At 51.3% G+C, this 19,570-nt stretch overlaps 1 protein-coding gene across 1 annotated transcript in view; it reads left to right on the forward strand.

Moving 5' to 3' along the window:
* Positions 1–394: 394 nt before the first annotated feature.
* The window catches only part of BAHD1 (bromo adjacent homology domain containing 1), a 34,904-nt gene continuing 15,728 nt past the window's right edge, over positions 395–19,570 (forward strand). The window contains exon 1 of the mRNA XM_065636850.1: positions 395–463. The gene's annotated coding sequence lies outside the window, so the exon portion shown is untranslated. The remainder of the gene's footprint in view (positions 464–19,570) is intronic.

Raw genomic sequence — 19,570 nt, forward strand, 5'->3', positions numbered from 1 at the left:
AGGGGCGGGGGCGGGCGCGGTGATTGGCCGGTGGCGGCGGGCAGGAGCGCCCGCGATTGGCCGGCGCGGCGGAGCGAGCGGCGGAGCGGCGGCCGGCGATTGGCTGCGGACGAGGAAGCAGGAAGGAGGACGGAGGGGCTCGCGGCTTGCGGGGAGTTCGCGGCGGCGGCGGCGGCGCCTCCTGCTCCTGCTCCTCCCCGCGGCCCCGGCACCCGCCCCCGCCCGCTCCAGGCCTCTGCGCGCCGCCCGCCCGGGCCGCGCCGGATCGCGACGCCCTGCGGCGAAGGCGGGCGGCAGCAGCGGAGGCGCCTCATCCCCATCCCGCAGCCGGGCGGCTGCCGAGGAGGCGGCGCTGACGCAGCAGCGTGGAGCCCGAGACTCGGGTGCCCCGGGGGGGCTCCCGTCGCTGGATCTCGCCCCGGCCGGGGCCTGCGGCTGCCCCGCGGCGCGGGAGCGCGCCCCGGTGAGTCCCCACGCGGCCGTGCCGAGCGCCCGGAGGAGCTGGCGGCGCCGGCCCGTCCCCTCCGCCCCCGGTGACTCCGGCGGGCCGGGAGCAGGTGCCGCCGCCGCCGCCCCGGGGCGGGGGAGGGCGCGGGGTCACCGGGAACTTTCCGCGCCGCCGGGGGTGGGCGGCTGCGGCGGCGGGAGCCCCGGGAGGGCACGGCGGGCGGCCGCGGCTCGGCGCCCCGGGGGAGGCGGCCTCGGCGGCAGGTGGGCCGGGCCGGGCCGGGCCCCTCAGGTGCGGGCGGCCGTTAACGTGCCGAGTCCCGGCGGGGCGAGGCCGAGCCCGAGCCCGAACCCACCGGCCCCCCCCAGCCCCGGCCCGGCGGGTCCTCCCGCGGGGAGAGCCCGGCCGGCCCCGGCGGCTCGGCAGGACAAAGGCGGCGGGGCCGGCTGACAGGGGCGGGGGGCCCGGGCCTCCGGGCCGGGGAACTCGCGGGAGCCGGTGCGGGCTCGTTGCCCGGGGGTCGCCCGGCGGGAGGGTGAGGGCTCGCCTGGGCATCGCCGGGTTTGAGGCGGTTCCCGGGGCAAAGCGGGCAGAGCGTGGGTTGGCGGGGCCGCTCGCCCCGGTCCCGCCGTGCCGGCCCCTCCCGGGGCGCCGAGGCTGTTTTGGGGCGGCAGCCGAGAGCCCAACCGGCTCTGCCCGGCCAGAAGTTTGCTCAAGGCGGTGGGTTGGGGTTTGGGGGGCCCCTCACGCCTGAGTGTGGAAATAACCCCCTCGCCTGGACGGCCGTTAATTAACGCAGCAAGTTGGTTGACTTTCTCCGGTTCGCCGTGCGGTGCCGGCGATGCCGCCGGTTGGGAGCGGCGGGTCCGTGTGCGCGCAGGTGCCATCGAGCTGCTTTGGGGGGATGGCGAGGGAGTTGTAATTTTTGTCATGTTTCAACCCCCCCGGCCTCCTCTCGGCCGCACTTGCGCTGTGTCTCCCGTGGCCCTGGACATCTCTGCTTTCCTGCCGGCAGCGCCGGTGCCTCAGAGCTTGTTTCCTCTTCTCCTTTTGTGTAGCGGTGGCTCCTAATGGAGGCAGCTTCGCTGGCTCCCTCTTTTCCAGCTGCTTCTACAGGGCGCAGGAGCCAGCACATGTGACTGGGCAGATCTCGGCAGGCTGGCAAGTGCTCTCCGGGCTACTGCTCGACAGACAGACAGACAGACAGCTGCCGACGCGGGGATGCTCGCGCCCCAGCTCGGGGACTCGCGGGGACCCCCTCTCTTTCAAAAGAGCAACAGCGAAAACTTGAAAAATACGAGCATTTGGGATGTGTTCTGTTTGCCTTGTCTCCCCCCCCGCCTCCCCTTTATCCACAAGTGCTTATCTGAAAGAGGTTCTGGTTTTGTTTTGTTTTAAAGAATACAGCTGCCCCTCGTGCTCGCTTTCCATCTGAAGTCATCATTGTCAGGAGCAGGCGGACCTCAAAGCGAAAGGCTTTTCTGGGCTTTTGCTAGCCTGGTTAATTGATCTGTCCATCAGTTTGCCACAATTAGCCCTCGCTCCAGCCTGGCGGGCTCTGTGTGATCTCTGGGGCTGCGGTTGCAGGGCTGTGTTCTGGGGTCTCGGGCTTTTATTTTAACGTTTCCAGTCCTTACGGTTGTGACATGAACTGTATGATAGACCGATGCTTTTGAAATCTTAATGTGATTTAAATACCAGCAAGCTGCTGATGGCTTTAACAGAAATATCCTGCTAACATATTCATCCTGAGCCATCCTTCACGTGTGTCATGTCCTGGCTACCTGAATCGTTCTAGAGATTCAGCTGGAACTGTCTAAATATTTGCTTGCGATAGGAAACTGTGCGTTAGTCTGATTTAACAGGACATTTTGGATTAAAACATTGATTTCTGTTTGTTTTCCTGATGAATTCAGTGCAGCATTTTAAATGGAGCAGCAGCACAGGCTTTCCAACCGCTGTTCTTGAGCAGAGCAGAATTGCTCCCCCGGTGAAGTGTAGCATTGCTTAGAGGTGTAAAATCAGCTGGAAAACACCAGACCTATGGGTGAAAATAATTCCCGTAACTTTGTGAGAGTGGATCCTTTCTGGACGCTCTGTTTGCCTGTTGACGGTGACAATTCCACAAAACAATCTAATGCTGCTGAGAAATGTAGCGTTAGGGGAAAAACAGTCCCAACCTTGGTCCTGTGGCAGAAATGTTATTTCAGAACCCGCTGAGGTTTTCTCATGCAGCTGTATCAATCAGTCTAGTGTTGCTACGCTGTCCTTTTTGCCAGTCATCTGCATCACCTTTCTGTCTCCGATCTGACAGCCTTATAATTTATTTGGTTTTTTAACCCCTCTGAGCAGAACAGGTAAGCTAAATTTGTTTGCTGTGATGGTGTTAATTCCTACTGTGTGTCTCGGGGGCTGTGCGGGCCGCGGGACACGTGCGCTGCTGCGGTCTGTGGATATCCGATTTAGATAGCGCCTGCCGATTATTTTGGGGAAATACACCCTTCAGCAAATGCTTTTCTAATGCTCCTGCAGCACCGAAAATAAGCCCTTAGCAGCAAATCTATCCAAAGTAAACAACTGAAAAATAACTAGAAATCGTAGGCAAAGGCATGCTCACTGTTTGGCAGTAAGTTCGGATCACGAGAAAATGAATGAATGATGATACCTGGTGCTGCAAAAATAGGAAGGTGTGCTCAGATGTGCAGATATTGTGTCCAAAAGGAGCTGTGCGGGGCTTTTTTTTGCCCCATCCAATACTGGGTTAACCACGGCAATACTTCCCATGGCAGTAACGACAGAACAACTCCTGTGTTGTGCCCAACCAGCCGAACTAATTAAGTCACAACTATCATATTGTTAATAATACATGAAACAGCAGTTCAGATAACCGGGAAACACAAAAGCCAAAAAATAAACACCCCAAAGATGTCATAAAACTACAAATAGCTTTGAACACAAGCTGTGTGCTCTGTGGCAGGCTGGGGTGGCCGTGGGAGGTGGGGAGTCCTGGGGGCTTTTCTTCCCAGTCCCGGGGGCTTTCTGACCTGGCGGCTTGTGGGTGAGCTGCAAGTAACTGGTTATCTGTGCAGCTGCGCGTTTGTCTGTCCCCAGATATTTCCTCTGAGCTGGGGGGCGTTTGGAGCTCCTGGATGCAAACTGCATTTAAGGGAAAAAAGGGAGATGGCATGTGAGGGCTGTAGGGTTTGGGGCAGGGGGGCTCCAGAAATGCTCATAGCTGGCCACAGTCACCTTCCTGGCTTGGACCAAAGGCATGCTTTTTAATGACAAAAAAATACAAAAGTTCATAGCCAGATTGCTGCCTGAGCAAATGGGTTATCTGTAACAAGACCATTGTGATTTCACCCTCCGAGCTTTTGCTCTTGCAACCCCTGTACTGGCAACTGATATTTTTCAAATGGGGAAAATGCACTTAAATGTAACGCTGCTGGTTTTATTTCTTAAGACAGAAAGAAATGTGATTGTAGGGGACAATGTAATACGCCTTTATCCAGTTACTGTCCAGACTTGGTATTCTAGCATGAAGCTTTATTATTAAAAAAAAAAAAAGGTAAAGTAGAGCCGCAGTGATACTTCATGTTATAGTTCAAAAAAAAAAAATCTCCCACTGGCAGAACAGGACTGTGGAAATCTTCACCTTGCTTTAGCGAAACGGGGGACTGATGTTATCATTAAAAGGTTAAACCAAAGGATGTCATTAGGAAGAATAAGGGTAAATCTGTTTTTAAACAAATTAATTTTGCACCTGTTCGCTGTCCTCTGTCAAATATTTATGGCATTGGAATTGAATTAATCTGTTCTACGTTATTTCTTCTCCTTCAGTGTGGGTGAAAACCCCATATGGAGTAGGAGAGGGTATGGAGAGCCGGTGAGATGTAAAAAGTGTTGTCAGCTGAGTCAAGGGAGCACCTGAACTTGTCTGTTAATTCTCTGAACTATCAATGTTGCAGTGAGAAAATTTCCAAAGATTATTTAGTTAAATTGTAGTGGAAGCCCCTCAAGTAGGGCCAGCAGTGCTGCTCGCTGGCATCACGTACCTGAAAATGAGGATAACACCATGTGTTCAGGGCCCCACTTCCACACGTTTCACACCTGGCACGGCCAGGAGTGCTGATTTTGCCACCTTTTAAAAAAAATCCCACTTATGTTATAGGTGCATCTTCACTAGGGTGCTGGGTTGAATCCTTGCCCAGGGCTGCCCTCAGTCCATCCTTCTGCCGTGCGTCTCCCGGTGCCGTTTGCATTTCCCAGCGCGTTCGGAGACCGGCGGGACGGCACCGCGAGCAGCCGTCTGTGACACGGGCTGCGTCCCCTCGGTGCTGGGGAGCAGCGTGGGGCAGGGAGCTCTGGGGTGCTCCTTGCCCTCCCGAAAGGAGGGGGTTTTCCCGGCCGTCGGGGCTGTGCAGGCTGCGGGAAGTGCCCGCGGAGCAGGTGTGCTGCTGCGCGTTCGGCGCTGGAGCGCCTGGGACGGCAGTGAAATGTGGCGTGTTCAGGAATAAGACGATGTTTCGGTTCAGAGCTGCCGGTTGCTGTATTCCTCGTGTCCCAGTTCTCTTGAACAAAGGTGTGACTAAACAAGAAAATTATGGTTTTTATTTTTTTTTCCCCCCTTTGTAAGCCACATCACAGGAGCGCTTGCTGGCACCCATTGTTCTTCAAGCAGTTTTCTGAAGGGCTTTCTCATGCTCAGCTTTGAAACCATACAGCTTGCCCAGCTCAGCAGGCTTGATTTTTCTTTTTTTTTTTTTTTTGTTAATAAAAGATCTTGGCTTCTAGTAACTGCGTGCGTATCAATATTTCAAATTATTTACGATCCTCTTAGGAATAAAAAGGAGGCATTTTCCTAGCATTGATCTGAATAAAACTGCTTTACTGGCACCTTATTTTTGTGTCTGAATGATCATCCTTTAAATAAAATTGCGGTGCTAGAGAAGCATCGAGATCCGTGGGCATCGCTGAACTGTGCTGCTTCATCCGTACACCAGGCATGGCCTTCTATTGTTCCTGGCCGTGGCCTGTGGGAAGCACTGGAAATAGCGTTAGCCGTACAGCAGCATCCTCTGCCGCCCGCCTTCATTGTCTCGGCGCCTGCAGAGTACCTGGAACGGGCTGGAATTGGCAGCGAAAGAAAAGAAATTTGGAGTTGGAGGCGTGTGAGGGGAAAAAAGATGATTGAGCTGAGTTTTGCGGGCTGGGAGGGGAGAAGGGGCTGCGGGCAGAGCCGGCAGATGCTGCCTGCACCGGGCAGCACCTCTCGCCGAATCCCGCAATTAAAGTCTCCTAACGAGACCCTGAAACGGAGGGGGGTCGGCTCCGCGAGAGCTCAGTGCTGTTCGCTGGATTAGGGCAGTTGGCAGATCGAGCACGTTCTTGCTGGTTTAGGGTCGGCAATACCGTGAAAAGGATTTGGGAGGGGAGAGGGGTATTGAGGCATCTCCCTCTGTGGGGCGAAACGCAGGCAGGGAGGAATAAGCAGCAATAATCACATATTGATAAGCGTGGAAGATTTGGAAGGAGGAGGAAAGTGCAGGCTTGTGAAGGAAACTAGCGGGCAGCAGGATTTTTTTGAAATTAAAAATCAACAACAGAACGGATGCAAGAGGCACGTGTAGTTTTGTTTCTTTGTTTGCCTGGCTCAGTGAGAGTCTGTTCAGGAGAGCCGGGCTGGAGGTGGTTCGGGGTGAGGGACACAGCGGATCTCTCCAGGTGCGCAGGGTAGCAGAGGAGAAGGGTTTGGCAGCTGTAATCACATGGAGACAGAGAAGAGGAGAGATTTTTCTTAAAATCCTGGCTAAACACCAGGTGACAGGATGGGTATGAAAATCCTGATGACTTGGACAGGTAAATCCCAAACTGGGAATTCCTTAGCTTTCACCAAATTGCATGAGCCGTGGAAGAGAACCAGGTTTTGGGGGATTTGTGCCCTAAACCATCACTTGGTGAGCCCAGCTCTCTTGCTCAGCCCTAATTAGCTGGAGGTGGCACGTGCAATTACCGAGCACGTGCCGGACGTGTGACGATCGCTGTCTGCCCGCCCCACAGCCCCCTCGTCCCAGCTCTCCCCTTCTCAGATATTGGATTTGGATTTCATGAAATATCACTGGAAATGCGGTTATTTGGGATTCCTGCTGTCCTTTCTTGCATTGTGGTTGCAAAGAGCTGAATCCTTTCAAATCCTGTTAGAGAGCACAGACAGTGTGATTGGGAAAGCACTATTTATCCTGCCTTCAAAAAAAAAAAAAAAGCCATTTTCATTTCTCGCCATTTCCATTTCTTCCTGTATAGTAGAAGCAGCGTGAGGGAATAATTCCCACTTCAGAATAAATTACCAGCTTTGCTGAAATTGCAGTCCTGGGGCCTCTGGGGCTCTAATGGTGCGATAAAAACCCTGTCCCTCTTGGTGCTGTGGGTCAGCGTCGCTCATGAGGAATAACTTCACCCCAGCACCCAAGTTTTTGATGCAGGTAGCGTAATTACAGAGCGGGTAGTGCATCGCTACCTGCGAAAGGCTCTCTCCCGCACTCCGCGTATGTGTGATTTGCATCAGTTGTCCTGCCTGAAACCACTAACGAGCTTAAGAACTCGTCTGTTTTCTCTGTGCGTAACAAAAATTAAATCCTTCCCTCCAAACAAAAATGTTGTCGCGTGCTTAGCCCGCTGCTTTCACGCAAGCACAATGGGTAATCGCTGACCTTGCCGGAGATGCCACCCCGAAGCTCATTACTGAATAATTAGGTGATCCTTAACCTTTCCACAAAGTTTGGGGGTTTGGGGAGCTCGGGGAAGTGATTTTTATACTGATAACATGACTTAACCCAAGACCCGGCCTTGAATTCCAGGCGCTGGGCTGTTCCAAACTCCATCTGTCCACTAAGTGAATGTCAATCCCATTCCAGCTTGCATATGTTTCCACGGAAACCGTCAGCGGTGATGGTGAGAAATGGACCATGGAGGGGCCGGGAACCAACGCAGCAGCGGCAGTTTTACTTTTCAGTGCTTAAACGTGATTAAAACCTAGTTAGCTGCAATAACCCTGCATAGAGCAGTGTTGAGAGCACCGTACACTCAGCTAGCTCTCTCGAAGGAGGCTGTGTTTTGTGTAAATGAAACATGGTCCATTTAAAAATTAAATAAAGGGGAAAGTGGCTTCAGGTGCTGCCCTGGAGGCTTCATTCCAGCTCTTGGAGCTTTACGCTTTCCCGTATAGATTATGGGGTTTGTATAGTGTGGTCCTAATTTTCTTTCCTTTCTAGCAGGCTGGAAAAATCATGCAGCCATGTGAAAACCTGTCCAGCTCCTCAGCCGGACAAAGCGAGCTGGACATGCTTTCTCCGTGATCCACCCAAAGGAGTGTTTGTCTGTATATTTAGGCCCCCTCCAAAATATGAAGTGATTAGGTAAATTAGAAATCAGTGGCCCGGTCGTGTTAAAAGAGCAACAAAGCATCTTGGTGCTACCAAGAAGAAATGAGTTGTGTTTGTTTTGGTTTGGGTTTTTTTTTCCCCCCATTTAAATTATTTTTTCTTTAATTGAGGGTTTAAATTCTGCACAAGCCGGAGTTGTAAGTCTGCCTTGCTTTCTGAAGAGAAGTGTATTTCTGCCTGTTAATACAGTCATTAAATAAAATGTTTATCTTGGTTATTGAAATGAGTAGTGAGGCTCTCGCTTTGGAGCTCTAAACCGGGATATTATCTGTTATTTTAGTTTAAAGAATGTTGCTAGCACGCTTGGGCTTAAAACGTTTTACTGTGACAAATAGCTGAAGCTGAAATTCTGGTATCTGGGGATACCCCGCGTGGGTATACTGTGTCCTTGCGCATTGTGGCTGCAATGTGAGGCAGAAACTCCTCAGCTCCGAGCTCTTTGCAGCTGTTGTCCACCATCAGATCCTCTTTGGCTCGAAGCTCTGGAGACTGGGGCTGCCAGCAGCAAAGCTGGCTCTGGGAAGGCGGGTGCTGGGGACGGTCCCCGGGGCTGGGACTGCACGGCAGCCGGTTCCTGCGGCCGCAGAGGGAACTCTGCAGCGCGTCCCTCCTTATCGGCTGTTTGCCCTCGGCGCCTGCCCGCGCTGTGGGAAAGCCCAGCTCGCTGCGGCTTGCTGGGCTCTTCCAGCAGCTCCTGGAAACTTTCTACCAGCTCTTGTGCGGTTTGCCCGGTAGCTGCGAGCGTCTCCCGCTGCTGCTTTGGTTCCGCTTCAGCTGGCAGCCCCTGCAGCTGCAGGCATCCCTCTGCCATCGCCTCGCGGGGCACGCTTACCGTGGTCTAGCTTCACGCTTTGTCTGCTTGTACCCCAGCCCAATGGACTTTTTAGCTCTGAACTGCATCTTTACCCCAGTGCTCTTGTGCTGGCCACTTAGGTGTACGAGGGCATTTTTCTCTTCCCCATCCCTCTGCCCTGTGTGTTGAACATCTCAATGTTAAATCAACACTCTCAAGTCCCGTAGCTGAAAATCAAGGGGTAATACTGATTATTTTTGTTCCTCTGCCGCTTGTCGGTTCTACGAGTTGCTCAAAAGTCCTCTCCTCTCCTCTTTCTCTTCCCCATCACGAGTGTGTTCTCCGTGGAGCTGGAGGAAGAGCAGGGTGCCCTGCAAGTAGCAGAGCACTCACTTGTAAAGAGCAGCTTCTGGAGCACTTGTAGGACTCTTATCCTCAGCGCTCAACACACTTCGGTGTTTAGAAGCCACAGCCTGACTTCAAGGGACCTTCCTGAAAATCCAGTTGGAGGCACCCGTGACATTTCCATAAAACTAGGCTGAACTGTTTAAAAGCCTTGTGGTTCCCAAGAAGAAGTTGTAATTATGCTTCTTTGCCAGAGATCTGGTGGTTTATCCTCTGCAGTTCACAGTGACCTGCACTGATGTGCATGGGAGTCTGGATGTTGCTGGTTCCCCTTGAGATGAGGCGATGCCTCTGCTTGCGGAGCAGATGTCTTGTAGCCACAAATTTACATGTGAAATGTCCAGGTATGAATAAAGTCAGAGTAACCGTAGGTGAGATTTGCATTGAAGCTGGAAGCTGCGTGATGAAACCGTCTTGGTCTCAAAGCATGTTGTAGCTGCTGGTGCTCAGGAGCTGGTCCGCACCATGAGGTGCCTGTGCTGTCCCTGAGCTGACCCGCCTCTGGTGGCCTCTTGCAACGCGTGGCACGAGGTCCGGCAGCGTGGTATAGAGTTACTGCACGCTTGTGGGGTTAAACAGCTCTTTTTTTAGTGCCGTCCCCTGAGAAGCGCTGCTAGGCTGAAACCGTGCTAGCTGGCTGTGGGACCTGGGGAGAGATGCAATGCTGAACACGCGGGCGCCTCAAAATCACTGGTGAAAATCACAATCGGGCTTTAAAGCGCCTTTGCTGGCTGCGTGGCCCCCATTTGTGTACCCGTACGGAAAATACAGAGGAGGAACGAGGAGCGGTCGTGGTCAGCCCTGCTGTGGGGCAGGGGGTGACCCGTACCGAAGCATTGCTGACCGACGTTCTTCTAACCTCGACTTCTTCAGGCAGTCTCACACCTTTTCTTGCCCAGCGGAAGGAGAGATGCAGGAAGAGAGTTCTCAGTCTCCCCAAGTGTGATTTAAGGGCTTTCCTTCTCCCCTCATTCCCCAGAGAATACCATGTCACCGTCTTACACATGAGGAACTTTTCTCTCCACCCTGTTTCTTAATGCCGTGACGTAAGCCCATACGCCCTTTCCCCGCTGGTCACCTCCAAGCCCTTCCCCGCTCCCTTGCTGGTCCGTATTGCTCACAGCACAGCAAAGCGCGGCCAGCTGGAACCTGCTCCCCTCTGGACTCGGTCCACGCTGCGCACGGTGTGTCTGACACGCGGAATTCCTGGGCATCTACCCCAGAGTGACGTGTGCTTATTTGTTTTTCACGACAGTGGGATGCCGACTCAATCCGGCTGGTGCTGCTCAGTAAACCTCGGTGGCTTTCTGCAGAGTGTCACCGTGCTGGCTGCTGCCTGGTTTGTGTGACTGGTGATTCCTGTCTATGCAGCGTATAAATTGTGTATTTGCCCCTGTTGATGGACTCTTCTTTTTTTAATGCTTCTCTGCTCCATCTAGATCATACAGGAACCCATAGCTTGTCTTCTGACTCGCTGTCTCTCCAGCTATTACCTGCAGGTGAGCCTGTGGCTTACTAATAAAATGCTGTGTGACTTGCTAATAAAATATTGACTAGTGTCAGGCCTGCCCCGGGGATCCTGCTGTGTGTGTTGTTGTGTTTCATCACCGAATCGTTAGGTTTGGGGAAAGGCCGTGGCCGAGTCTGCCTGACGGTGCTTTTCCTCAGGCCATATATCCCTCGCTGGCTCCCAGGAGCAGCCTGAGCATCACTGAGGAGCAAAACCCCGCTCGCCTTGTGGCAAACCTCTTATCGTGGCATTGCTTTGAAAGCTAAGTGTGTTTAATCGCTCCCTTTCCGAATGGCCAAGTAGTGTCACGCATGTGTAGGTAGATAAATGCCGGTTAATGAGTGGATATAAAGCAAATCACTCCCAGCACAGGTCTGCAAATGCTGTCCAGTCTGTTTAAAGGTGATATTTGTTGCCAGGGCTGATCAAACCTGGGGTGCAAGCAAATGTGTGTATTTAAATACACCTCTACTGATATGGGTAAAGGATGGAGGAGCTGGGCCAGCTTCTAATGGGAGTTAAATGGGCTCTTGTGGAAGCAATGTTCCAGTGATTGGGCTTCTAGTAGTTGAAAGTGGCTGAACTGCCTATGTTTGGCTTGTGGTTTCTGTTATTTTAGCACCACTTAACAGTTCTTGCATGGAGACATAAACCGACATCCCACTGTCTTGCTGGAGAGTTTTCTCTCGGCAGATTTCTGATGGCAACGTCGTGCCGGTTGCTGGAAATGCTCTTCTGGCTCTGCTCGGGAGCTCGGGCAGCACGCGTGTCCAGTCCCTCCGCCTTCCTGCGCTTAGGTGACCCGAGTGAAGTTTGGGCGGGGGCCGGCGTCCCTCTGCCTGTGGCGGCCGTGGGGAACGGCCCCGCGCGGGGCCTGAGTTTCCCCAGCCCGCACCTCTGATAATTCTGGAAAGAGCTGGTGCTGGGCGCTTGAAACCTTGAAGTGCTAATTGCTTAGTAATGAAAAGTCTAATTGCCAAGCAATTAACTTCAAGCACTTAGTGGCTGGTGGAGGTTCAGGCTGGTCTGATGAAGATAGTAATAACTGCAGGTTCCAGACTAAAATCTCATCTGTTTCCTCTGCGAGCGTTGGTGCCGTGGGACCCCCACGCCTTGACTCCCCGAGTCCGTAACTCTTCCACCTTACCGGAGCCTGTGTTCCGTGTGCTGATTCCCTTAATGGACAATCAATTACTGAACTGCTCTTTAAAAAACCAAAGCAACAAAAAACCCCCTTGTCTGAACTCAGCGGAACAGGTGAGTGTGTTAACACCACCTTAGGAATTAAGAAGCTTGTTCTCCTTTGAGAAGTCAGGAGGTGTTGCAGCACCATTCAGTTGGGCTAAATTTTTCTCGACTGACCTAATACATTAAACCAGTTGAGTTGTGAAATTTTAAGAGGAACTTTTCCACTTACCTTGTACTCATTTGTAAGTACTGTGCTCTTGCATTAAAAGAAGGAGGAAAGGTTTTACAGTAAGTTTAGTTGGGCTTGGCAGTTTTACCTCGGTCATAACTGTGCTGCGGGATGGTGCGTGGATATACACCTGGGGTGGTGTTGATTGACACTGTATTTTGTGAAGGAAAAAAGTAATTTGTGTATTTTAAGATCTTCTGCAGAGGTGTTTTCTGGTGGGTTAGCTTCTTGAGGAAACCTCTGTGGACACCTGATAATTTTTAGGTAGTGGATGCGCTATAACTTTTCTCTTCCCTGCTTGAAACTCTAGGTTTCCATACCTGCAGAAGTTCTGCCCAAGTTAATGATAATATATTGAGCTTCAGCCACATCTGAACTTTTATACCCTAAGTTCAAGTGCAGCAAAGTCAGCTTCAGGTTTAAACTCTGCTTAGTGTTTAGTGCAGCGCGGTGGTTTATAAGACATCCAGGGAAGGAGAGTGTTTGGTTACAGGGATTCTAGTGGGAATGCGAGAATTTTGTAAAGTCTCTGACTTGAGTTCTGGGTTGGGATTGAAGCTCTCGAATGGAAAACTGCTCAGCACAGGTTGTCTTGTGCCACCTGTGTCCTCCGCTGGGGAAGTGTACAGAGGATGCTGGTATTTCAAGTGATGGTAGGGAAGTGAGAATAACGAAATATAAAGTCTGTATTCTTTTGAAGTGTGTATTGCACTTTGAATGTAAAGAGAGATCAAAACTGAAGACAGAGGAAAGCTGAAATCCCAGAAAGGTGTTCTGCTTCATGAACAGCTTGTATAGACCAAGCTGAAGTTGAAATAATGTGATACTTCTTTTGAAACTGCATAGAAATAATAGGTATTTCCAAATCAAAGATGATACTGTCTTAAATGCTTAATCTAGAACTGAAAATACATTCAGATTGCAGTTTTAGTCTGAAGAAGTAGTTCTGGTCAATGTATTTCAGCTGGGGATGAGTCAGAACATAGGAATCCTCAAAAATATTACATGAACTTGTGATTTAACATAGCCTTTTTTGCCTGCCTGGGTTTAAGGCTTCTGTAAATTTAAGTGGAGGTTATAAACACACACGTCTGAAATTTTAAAATCTAGTCTCTCTTCTGCAGTCCTCTGGGCCGTGATAAATGATGGTCAGTACCTGGAGCTGCAACGCAAGGGATTCGGGCACTGAAACGGGGCACCGTGTTGTCAGGCCGTTTTGAGGGATGCTCTGAGGTGAGGAAAACAAGATGAAGATTATTTAAAGGAAAAATAAAATGTTCTCAAAGTTGCGTTTTGGGTCAGATTTCAGGATGGTTAATTAAATGTTACATTGAAGGAATGCCTTGCCCTTCCCTGAATTTCCCGCATTGCTTTTTTTTCTCCCCTAAAGCAACTTCGGAGCTTGCCGAGTAGCAACTTGTTGTCTTTGGATCTCAGGGGTGCCGTGCTGACGCTTTCCAGCTGCGAGGGCTGCGGCGGTGAATGCAGAGCTTTGTGGAGGGAGCGGAGCCGCGGAGCCAGGACGGCAGCGGCAGCTCCGCGGGACGAGGAGCCGGCGGGGACGCACCTGCCCGCGTCCCCAGGGCCAGCACCGGCTGCGCGCACGCGTCCTGCGCGAAGTCACCGCGCGTCTTCCATTATTTAAACCCAGCCGCTTGGAGGAAGTTCCTAAAGCGGTTGTGGAAGAGTGCGATTGTAATATAGAGAAGAGCTGTAGTATTTACTGCAGAAAAATCTTGCACCTTGTTCTGCAAAATAAAGTCTTGGAAATAATTTGTTATTCCGTCTTGTCTGCGCCAGGAATGGTGCCAGAGCTATCTGAGCACGGTGACATATGATTGATATTTTACCAGACTCGGCCTTCTGCCTTGAAGGAATTTAGTTTGCATTTTGCACGTATGGAAAATCAGATGAGCAGGGCTTCTTTTTTAATTCTTTTTAAACCACGATTAGCTTGGTTGGCAAAGCTTATGCTCCTTCTAAAAACACAACTGTCAAAGATGTCTTGAAATATTTCTGACTTGTTTTTTTGAACTACTTATAGGCATCTCACAGGGCATTGTTAGCGTAGTTGTCACGGAGGCAGCTTTTTGCAGAGCCTGTTTAAAGTTCTCATAGGCAATTCTTTGTAAACATGTGATATTTAATACATCCAGTATTTATGTGTAGTAGTAGTTGCTGCTGATGTTCTCTGGGATCTTTCAGAAGAATTGCACAAGCTGTGTGCGCTTTAGCCTTCCCGTTTCTCAGGTGGTCCAGCCTGCGCCTCCCGTCCTCTCCAGCGCTCACCCCTCCTCATCTCCGTAGTCCGTCTGTCTTCGTTAAGAGGAAACCTTAATGACTGATTCACTGGGCAGTGATATAGCAAAGGCCAAGTGTCAGAACGTCTCTTAAGCGTGAGTGCTTTCATTTAAAGTTGTCAGCCTTGGCTCAACTTCGGTCTGATTTTCAGCCCCACCTCCTCTTACTCATCTCCGCGCTTGCAGATGCCGGGGTTTTCCTCTGCTGTACCTGAGCTGTCACTGCAGCAGTGTGGCTGGCTCTGCTTATCCACGGTTAGCGTATTTTTTTTCAGATTGGTTTTGAGAGGCGAGAAGCCGATGGTGGGCTCAGCGCTGCGGGAATCATTAGTGTTTGCGCTGGCAAAGAAGCGGTTTCTGCTCGGGGAGGGGGTCGGCTTTCTGGCTGTGTGCTTGTTGGTGTCTTTAATGACACGGTTGCTTATTATTTGTCCCTAGAGCCCTTGAACTGCTTGGTGCACAAACAGTTTAGAGAATAACATCCAAGACTAGTGGCTCCTGCCCCCAGATGTTGGAGTGGCCGTGTGTTCCTGCTGCTTTCCTGTAGGCAGCACGAGTGATGAACGCAGGATTGAAACGCTGGTTGGGAATCGCCGTACGCTCTGGCACCCTTAAGCCATCTGTTCACCCTAAGTTTCGTTCTCATCCTGGTGCATCCCTCTTGTTGAAAGGCAAAATAAACACGTCCCATCTTTGCCTTCAGAAGCTTTGCTTTTACCCTAATGCAAATATGTAAGCAGACTGTGAGTACAAAGCTTGATCTGGTTTTGGTGGCTGCTGTTTGAGTTGCTGAGGTCACACGTTTCTTCCCACATTTATTTTTTACTATAGCATTTCCTGAAAACATTAACAGGGTAATATGGCTTTTCAGCATCAGTAATGGGGAAAGGAAGGTGGATGCCCTTCCAAAAAGCAATGTGCTTTTTCCAGGTGTTGCATTTGTCCCCCAGACAACTCACCTTGTCATCTTTCCACTCTGCGCTAACCTCGTCCATCGTTCTTTCCCATTGATATCAAAAGAGCTGGCTTTTCTCAACTAGATGTGAGCTGGATTAAGCGGTTTACTCCTAACAGAAAAAACTTACTCAGCAAATGAAGTTAGTCGAACGGTTCTGGATCCAATCTCGTCTCCCGAGGCGTGTGCCAGCCTTTGGGAAGATGTCAAAGCCCGAACCCGACCTGCCCGCAGCTGTGGGCATCTCTGCGCAGCGCGGCTGCTGGCGCGGGGCTTGGACATCACCGCTGGCCGGGCGCCGGCAGTGGCCACGGCGGATGCCAAACACCTTCCCTACCCGTGCGCTGTGCCCCTTTGGGCTCTCCAAATTGCTTTGGCCAGGGAATTTTTCTTTTTTCTTCCTTGTGAACGCTGCTCACTGGGGCTGTGGAGAGTGCGAGAACAGCTGGAGAAATTTAATTTTGGCTTCCCTGCAGAGCGCTTCAGAGCACAGCCGCTGGGCAAGATCTGAAAGCAGATAATGGAGGCGAGGACCAGCCCTCCGAGAAACCAGCTGGGGACCCCGTGCCGGGGGTGAGCGGGCCCAGCCCGGGGACGCGCGGGCGCTCAGCCCTGCCAGCAGCCGCTGCGCCCAGCGCCGTTCTTCTCCGCTCGCCAGCACGCAGGTGCAGCGCTCTTGTTTTTAAAGCATCGGGTATAATTGCAGTTGTTGGAGCACTGTAATTGTCCCGGCCGCACATTCTGCAACACTCCCAGCGATGTGGCTGGAGCACAGGCTTTCGCAACGGAGTTCTAATTACGGTGTTGGACCAGGGAGTGGAGCAGAGTCCCAGACAGCTCCCAGAGAGCCTCTCAATCCCTTTTTGCAAACCTTTTGGAAGCTACGGAGGCATGGGCCGCGTCCTCCGGTATGATATTCACGTGGCTTTCGGGAGGTGCTGACGAACGATTAGGGCTGTGCTGATGAGAGAGAGAAACGAGCCTTTTCTGCAGCCTAATGAGCTTGGTATAAAGAGTTTTCTCTGGAGCATGTGGGTGATGGAGCTTTCGATGGGCCTCCGGAGAAAAATCGGGGCTGGACCCCGGGAAGACAAATAGCAGCCTGGAACAATTACCGTTTTTCTAAATGTCGAGATTGAAACGATGCGTCCGCTCCTGGGACTCGCGCAGCATTTGGGTCGTTCAGCCTGGTATACCTGATGCTCCTGTGATTTATCCGGATTTCCGAGAGCTCCTGGGAGGTTTCCTTCCTGCAACGCGTTCCTTACAGCACTGGGAATTATTCGCCTGTAAAAGCAGCAGGGAGAAGGGAGCCAGTCCTCCAGATACTCACAGTTATGGGGCTGTTGTCATAGCGTAAGCTGTGCCTGTTTAAATGGATATAACTTCTTCAAGTAGACAAGGGCTGAAAGTCGACAAAACGATGCCTTGCACAGGCAGGAAGATTCGTGTTGCCGTAACTCTTTGTGTATTACTGAAGTGGCACATGGATTAGGAGCTTTGAAAGCTTTACGTTTCTGTGCTTTTGGCATCATCTCCTTGGAATGAATTCCGCTCCGTAGTGAAGCTTTGGAAGGGAAATGGTGCTTGAACGGATAGTCCCAGACTAGTTTCTTCTAATTTCACTTGCGATCGAGTGCAAGAGATGGAGAGACAGATGCTGCAGCTGCGCGATTACAGAAAATGCAGCTGTTAACACACTTGCTTATTTTCCTACTAATGAGGCATCAACTCTCCTCTGATTTTGCTGTTTGGGTAGTGGCTTTTTTCCAGCGGAAAATTGGACCAGCGCTGTTCTTTACTATTTTTATTTATTCTGATCTGGTTTGGGTTCAACAGCTGTCAAGAGGATTTTTCAGAACTAGTCTGGTTTGAGGAATGAGGCAGCAATTCCAACGAGCTTTAAAGTGCTCGATGGGCTCTGGATGCAGCTGGTTAGACCAAGCTGCTTCCTTGGACGTGTTTCATTTCCGATAGAGTTACACTTCGGTATCTTCTCACTGTTAATCCGGTTCCTCAGCTGCAGGCAGTGGATGGGTGGTTCTGGCTCAAGTATCTTTGCTTTCGGTTCTTCACATTATCTCGTGATTTCTTGGAGACTTCTGGGCACAGCTGGTTTTTCTTCTTTGCTTTGTGAAGCAGTCCGAAGGAGGATGGAGAGCCCTGACACTCTCCCGTCCCGGCCGAAACGAGTACAATACTCGCTGTAAGTAAACCCGGCGCGACTCTGATTTTGAGGCGTGATGCGCTTGGCTGTCAGAGGGTCTGGTGTTGAGCAGCCCTCAAAAGCTCTGCTGCTGTGTGATGCCGGGGAGGAAAAGGGATTGCTGGGTGACAGGGGAGTCAGTCTGAGCTGCTCTGTTTGCTGAGGTGCGGGTGAGCAGGAGCATCCCCGTGCGGAGCAGCCCACGGGTACAGGTGGTGTTGGAGCCACGGGAAGGCTTGGTGGCAGCACAGCGTGCTAAAGGTGCCTTGTGTTCAACAGAGCGGTAAAGCGAGGCTGTGGAGTGCCTGTCGCTCAACGTGTGCTGGTCGGGTGGTTTTCCGTGTGCCCATCGCAATACCTCCCAAAACTGGCGCTGCCATCGCTCCAGCAGCCTCACAGCGAGCCCTCCTCGGCTCCTTCTGCGCCGTGCGTGCCACGTCACGGGGAACCGGGAAACGCACCCTGTTCTCCAGGCTGAGAGCCGCTTGTGGGGAGACGTGAGCGAGCTTCTCCGAAAGAAATGTCGAGGAGCAGGTCTGAAACGCTGCACTTGGACTCTGTGGGATATGGAGCCAACTCTGGCGTCTTTTCTCTTCATTTTTCACAATTTGTAATAAATTCACGTGGCATACGGCTCTGAGATTACAGGATTAATTACGGATGCTAAACCTGGTTGTTCCCACCCCATTAGAGCGTTATGTCAGAAAAAGGACTTGGGAGGTTAATCAATGCTCCAGGTTCTACAAACCTTTCTGCAGGTCGCGGTGGTAGTTTATTGTGGTGGTATCGCAGGGAAGTTCCCTGTCTGGCAAGTGAACCTTTTTAGCCGCACTTTGTAACTGTTCCACTCGGAATTGGTTTATTTCTACCGATAATATACTGATAATATTGAGCCCGCACAGAGCAGGCAGGATTCAGTCATGCATTTGAAAACAAACAGAATTCACCTGGCTTTGGACTTCAGGTTTTCAATGGGATGTGATCTGGAAGGACGACCGTGTCTCAGTCTCCGAAATGAGTAGGTTGGGGAGAAACGGCTGCTCGGTTGGTTTAGTTTGGGTTTTGTTTGTTCGTTTTCTGTTTGTTTGTTTAGCCAAGGAGTCTGTTGTAGAAAATTTTGAGAGTAATACCGACTTCTTCATTTGCTTTAGTTACTTTGGTTGTATTTCTGCGTGTTGTCCTGCGTTTCTGCTGCAAGGCTGGATTTCAGGGCGTTTACAATCATGTGCAGGCGTTGCTGGATGGTACTGGTGTTGTCCTTGCTGGTACTTAAAGGATTTGCTTGACTATTATGCCAGAATGTGTGGATATGGCTTGTTTTGTGTTTCCACAAATTTCCAGATACGTAGTTCTTCATCTGTACATGAGTGCTTTGTAGCGTTAGAGCAGCAGGGGAGAGGAAACTTGGAGACCGGATGCCAAGAAGATCTATGCAGACACAACCTCCTTTTATTAAAAAATAACAATAAAAAACCCCCAGCTGCCTGTAATTGCTTGATTGCTATTGTGCCTAAGGACTTGTCAGGTTGAAGGGCTTATGCGACCGAGACTCTTGAAGTGGGTTGTGCTGAATCGCGGTGCTCTTCCCGCTTTAGAGCGCTTCCCGCTCGCTGTCTTGGCGTCACCTCTGCGTCCTGCTCGAGCGTTTGTCCTGCCGGCGGTGGGAGCTGGGCTGGGGTCTGAGCTGGAGCCAGCTGTAACGCAGCAGGACGTTGCTGCCTGCTCTGCGCCTGTGTCGGGGACCTGGCTTTCTTGCAGTTATAGAAAATGTATTTAGTTTTCTAAATTACAGTCCTCTAGCAAACTCCAGAGCTGTGTGTGGTCAGTTTGGCCTCCCGTGCAAGAATTCCAGTTTTGGGGAAAATTGTCTGTCTGACTCGATAAGCATCACCCTAATCTCCAGAACCTGTTTTTCTTATCAGAAAAGCACGGATATACATAAATGTTTGCTCCTCACAGAGCCCCTCGTTTGGACCCTGTGTGTAACAGGGCGTGAGGGGTCACTTGCCCCAGAACGTGTCGGGAAGAGGCTGACATTTAGAAAAGCAATGTGCACGCCACAGTGGCTTTCGGTTCCTAGGTTTCTTTTAGTTA

The sequence above is a fragment of the Caloenas nicobarica genome, chromosome 5 (assembly GCF_036013445.1).
Source record: "Caloenas nicobarica isolate bCalNic1 chromosome 5, bCalNic1.hap1, whole genome shotgun sequence".
Lineage (NCBI taxonomy): Eukaryota > Metazoa > Chordata > Aves > Columbiformes > Columbidae > Caloenas > Caloenas nicobarica.